The sequence below is a fragment of the Artemia franciscana genome, chromosome 19, assembly GCF_032884065.1.
Source record: "Artemia franciscana chromosome 19, ASM3288406v1, whole genome shotgun sequence".
Classification (NCBI taxonomy): Eukaryota; Metazoa; Arthropoda; class Branchiopoda; order Anostraca; family Artemiidae; genus Artemia; species Artemia franciscana.
In genome coordinates, this window is record NC_088881.1 from 21217088 (window position 1) to 21223087 (window position 6000).

Here is a 6000-nt window from a genome sequence, read left to right on the forward strand (position 1 = left end):
ACAAGGAATAATTTTTTATACGGAATAAAGTTTGACTCTTTGCCACAACTCTGCTTTTTAAAACAATTAAAAACTTTAGCGTAAAGAGCGAGGGATTGCGGAGGGGACAACCCATTTCATATACGGAGTAATTTCTGTTCGTTTTAAGTTTTAGTGTCGCTCCTTACTTTCAGTTAAAAAAAATAGTTTTTTTTTATATTTAATTTAATGTTTTTGAATTAATGCATGTTTGATTTTGGCTCTCCGCACATAGATTATTAAAATGAAATTTGTATATTCATTCTTTTTTTTAAATGGCTTTATCTTAGTTTTGATCAGACGATTTTGAGAAATAAGGGGTGAGGTAGGAGGCCTAGTTGCACTCCAATTTTTCGGTTACTTAAAAAAGCAACTAGAACTTTTAATTTTTAACGAATGTTTTTATTAGTAAAAAATATACGTAACTTAAGAATTAACTTACGCAACAAACTTTTATATTCTTATATTTTATTATGTATGCAAGGGGGTTTGTACCCTTGTTAATACCTTGCTCTTTACACTAAATCGTAAGTTTTGTCCCAATTCTTGAAGAGTGACCCCTGAATCATGACCCCTGAAGAGTGACCCCTGGCCGTAGAATAAATAGTTGAAATTACTAAAAATACTTAAGCATAAAGAGCGAGGTATTTATCTCCTCCTAAATACCTCGCTCTTTATGCTAAATTAGTTTTAGAGCCCCTCATATACGCAATAATCTCTGTCCGTTCTATGTTTCAATGCTACTCCTTACTTTCAATTGAAAAAATTCATGTTTATTTTTCAATTGTTTTTTTATAGTAATGCTAGAAAATCCTGTGGCTTTTTCATTGAATTTTTCTTCCCCCATAACAAATTCCTCCAAGGAAAGATCCTCCCACATAACCCTCTTCTCTCAATCCCACCCCCCAAACCAAAAAAATCCTCCTGAAAACGTCTGTACACTTCCCATTAACCATTACTGTATGTAAACCCTGGTCAAAGTTTGTAACTTGCAGCACCTCCCCAAGGGATTGTGGGGGAGTAAGTCATTCCCAAAGACATAGTTACTATGATTTTTGACATGGCTATCTCAAAATTTTGATCCAATGACTTTGGGAAAAAATTAGCATGGGAGGGGGCCTAGGTGCCCTCCATTTTTTTGGTCACTTAAAAAGGGCACTATAACTTTTCATCTCCGTTAGAATGAGTCCTCTTACGATATTCTAAGACCACTTGGTCGATAAAATGACCCCTGAAAAAAAAAAAAAAAAAAAAAAAACACGCACCCGTGATTTGTCTTTAACAAAATTAAATAAAGTGGTTTTACGCAAAGTGACATTAAAACTTAAAACGAACAGAAATTACTTCGTATATGAAAGGGGCTGCTTCCTCATCATCGACCTACTCTTGACGCTAAAGTTTGGCTCTTTCTCTCAACTCTACTTTTTAAAACAGTAAAAAACTTTAGCGTAAAGAGCAGGACGTTGATGAGAAGGCAATTCCTTTCATATACGAAGTAATTTCTGTTCGTTTAAGTTTTAATCTCACTCCTTACTTACAGTTAAAAAAAAAATTTTTTATTTAATTTCTGAACGTTTTTGAATCAATGCATGTTTTGATTTTGGCCCTCCGCAGAAGATTAATTAAAACAGAATTTGATTTTTTTTTTTTTTTTGCTAAATGGCTTTCTCATATTTTTGATCGAATGATTTTGAGAAAAAAAGGAGTGGGGGAGGAAGCTCAGTTGCCCTCCGATTTTTTAACTTATAATAAAAAGTTAAAAAAACTTAAAAAGGCAACAAGAACTTTTAAATTTTTACGAATGTTTTTATTAGTAAAAGATATACGTAACTTATAAATTAGCTTACGTAACGAACTTTTGTATTCTCATGTTTTTATTTTATATATGAGGGGGTTCAGCCCCTCGTCAGTACCTCGCTCTTTACGGTAAAGCTTAAATTTAGTCCCAATTCATTAAGAATGACCCCTGAATCACAGAAGCTTTAAAATAAATAGTCGAAATTACTAGAAATACTTTAGCGTAAAGAGCCAAGTATTAGGAGGAGGTAAGCCCCTCATATGCGTAATAACTTCTGTTCGTTTTAAGTTTTAATGCTGCTCCATACTTCCAGTTGAAAAAACATTTTCATAATTATTTGTTCATTGTGTTTTTTTTTTTTAAATAATGCAAGAAAGTCCTGCACTCCCTTCATGAAAATTTTGTTCCCCATGACAAATTCCTCGATGGAAAGCTCCCCAAACATATCCCCCTCTTCTCAACTCCTCCCCCCAAACAAAAAATCCCCCTGAAAACGTCTGTACACTTTCCAATAACCATTACAATATGTAAGCACTGGTCAAAGTTTGTAACTTGTAGCCCCTCCCACGGGGACTGTGAGGGAGTAAGTGGTCCCCAAAGACATAGTTATAAGGTTTTTCGACTATGTTGAATAAATTGGCTATCTCAGAATTTTGATCCGTTGACTTTGGGAAAAAAATTAGCGTGGGAGGGGGCCTGGTACCCTCCAATTTTTTGGTCACTTAAAAAAGGCACTAGAACTTTCAATTTCCGTTAGAGTGAGCCCTGTCACAACATTCTAGGACCACTGTATCGATACGATCACCCCTTGGAAAAAAAAAACAAAACAAAAAACAAACAAACAAATAAACACACATCCGCGCATCTGCCTTCTGGCAAAAAATACAAAATTCCACATTTTTGTCGATAGGAGCTTGAAACTTCTACAATAGGGTTCTCTGATACGCTGAATCTGATGGTGTGATTTTGGGTGTGAAATAGGGGTTTCCCCCTATTTTCTAAAATAAGGCAAATTTTCTCAGGCTCGTAACTTTTGATGGGTAAGAATAAACTTGGTAAAATTTATATATTTAAAATCAGCATTAAAATGCGATTCTTTTGATGTAGGTATTGGTATCAAAATTCTATTTTTTAGAGTTTTGGTTACTATTGAGCCGGGTCACTCCTTACTACAGTTCGTTACCACGAACTGTTTGACTTAAGGCAAGATCGTAAGTATCCCCTTCAGATCATACTATTAGAATTGCTTGCTGCTTCTGATAAGCTGTATCTGACTGAGTTTTCCAATTGAATTTTCTAATGTCTAAATATTAAAGGACAATTTTCTTCGGAAAATAAAGATGGGGTAAAATACCAGATTCCAACGAATCTAAATACACTGCTAGACATACATTAAATTTCGAAACACAAGTACAAGTTCTTTAAGAGTTTTGTTAGCAGCTACATCCACGCTACATCAGTCAGCTTTCGTTGCAGTTTATTGCATTGGTATCAACAAAGCACCATTTATAAACTGCAAGTTTTTAGGAAATCAACGCACAAACTGTTCCGAACCCTCTATTAATGACTTTGGAAATAAAAACAAAGAACCGAGAGGATCAAGCGATTGCCATTGCCAGGTAGAACAGTTAAATTTTGACAGTTAAACGTAACATTTATTTATTGATATTGATCCTGAGACAAATGGTAGTTTCAAATTAATTTCATACCTTCTGAAGTTGACCTGAAAAACATAACTTAATATTATATGCTTTTTGACAACCTGGGTATATTTACACTGTTTTTACTCATTTGCATTGTAAGAAAATTCGCTCAGCTGTTTAGCTGTAAAGCAAGATGGGCCGATTGCATAGTAGGGGGGGGGGGTTTGATATGCTTAATATTCCAAAAGACATTGCCGCTGGACCATTCGACTATTCTGAGAAAGTGGTTGTCTCAAAATTTTGACTGGATGTGTTTGAAAAATTAACAGGCTTGCTCGCCCTCCAATACTCTTAACAAGGGTACCAGACACTCGCGTTGTAATTGAAGCGGAATGGGGAGGATTTCCCCCTTCATTAATGTAATAAAAAAAATCTCAAACAAGTAAAAACAAAGTGAAAAAATTTTAAATATATTATCTTTTCATTAAAGTGCAAATTACGTTCTGGTCTTGAGAAGGCATGGGGGTTTTCCGCCCTGCTTATTTTAACTTTTTTTCCTTTTTAGTTTAACTCAGTTATTTATTGTATGATTTATGATTTAAACTTCAAGGAATATATATTAGCATATGTATACTAATTGACAACACACAGCCATTTTTTTCTGTAAATTCAAAATTATGTTCTGGTCTAGAGAAGATAAGGGGGTTGTCAAAAACATAGTTTTCAGACCTCTCAACTACGCTGAACAAAATAGCTATAGTAAAATTTAATTAAATGTGTTTTGGGAACTAATGGGCGTAGGGGAGGGTGGATTGTCATCTCAAACTTTCAATCAGATGCATTTTAGGAAAATTCGTGGTGTAAGAAGGGGGTACCTTCCAATCGCTCTGGAACTTTTGAAAAAGGACACTGGAACTTCTGATTTCAAATCCAGTGAGCCCCTTCTGAAGTTTATAACATCACCCTTTCTATACAGACCTTATATTACCCAGTTCATAACTTACAACCCTTGCCCTGACGGATATGTGGGAGGGGGTGATAATCCTCAAAGACATATTTTCAGGATCTTTTAATCACGTGTAACAAAATGGCTTTCCCAAAATATTGATCGGGCATGTTAGGAAAGATGATGGGCGTGGGAAGAGGATTAGTTGCCCTCAAATCACTCTTGCCCATTGAAACAGCACCAGCCCTTTCAATTTCCAATCGAATGAAGTATTTTGGATTTTCTACTACAATAAACAGCCATCTTAAATTTTCTATTAGATGGATTTCAAGAAAATGCAAGGCTTGGGAGGTATCTAGCTTCCGATCACTCTGAATCGAAAGGGTTCTAGAACTTCTGATTAGCAATCCAATGACCCCCCCCCCCTGAAGCTCATACGTTGACCCTTTCTATTTAAACCTTATATACCCCTAGGCTATATTTTACAGTCCTTGCCTCGAGGGCTGTGAGGGAGGGAGATGTCATCCTAAAAGACATAAAATTTTTATCCTTTTAATTACGTTGGAAAAAATAGCTATCTCAAAATTTTGATTTGATGTGTTTCGAGAAATATAGGATAGGGAGGTGGGTTAGTTGCCCTCAAAACACTTCCGACTATTAAAAAGGGCACTATCCCTTTCAGTATCCAATCTGTTTCTACGATAACAAATATCCATATCAAAATTTATATCAGATTTATTTCGGGAAAATACATGGTGGAGGAGGGGGGTTATCCAGCCTAAGATAACTCTGTATCTTAACGAGAGCTAAGAGCTCACATGGCACTTGAGACGAGATCTGAAGAGCCAAAAGCTCATATGGTATGAGTTCTAGCAAAATTTTAAGAATCAATAGATTGCTTTAAAAGGAAAATCAAAGGCTTAATGCCGGTCAGGATTTGAGATAAGAGCTCTGAGTCACGAGTTCCTTCTAAATATCAATATTCATTAAGATCCGATCACCCACTCACAAGTTAAAGATACCTCAATTTTTCTAATATTTCCTCTCCCTTCAGCCCCCCTCCCGATGTTCGAATCGGGGAAAACGACTTTATGAAGTCAATTTGTACAGATAACTGACAAACCTACAAATTTTTATCGTCCTGGCACGTCTAGAAGCACCAAACTCGCCAAAGCGCTGAACCCCACCATCTAACTCCCTCAAAGAGAGTGGATCTAGTCCGGTTACATCAGTCACGTATCTACAACATTTATAAGCATTTTCCAAAATTTCTGGTTTTCCCCTCCAGCTCCCCCAAATGTCAACAGATGTGGTCGGGATTTGAAATAAGAGCTCTGAGACATGACTTCCTTCTAAATATTAAATTTCATTAAGATCCCGTCACCCATTCTTAAGTTAAAAATACCTCAATTTTTCTAACTTCTCCAAATTAACAACCCCCAGCTCCCCCAAAGAGAACGGATCTGTATCAATTGTCAATCTCGTATGTCAATGTCAATCTCGTATCTATAACTTGTGCTTATTAATCCCATCAAGTTTCATCCTGATATCTGCACTCTAAGCGTTTTCCAAGATTTCTGGTTTCCAATATTTCT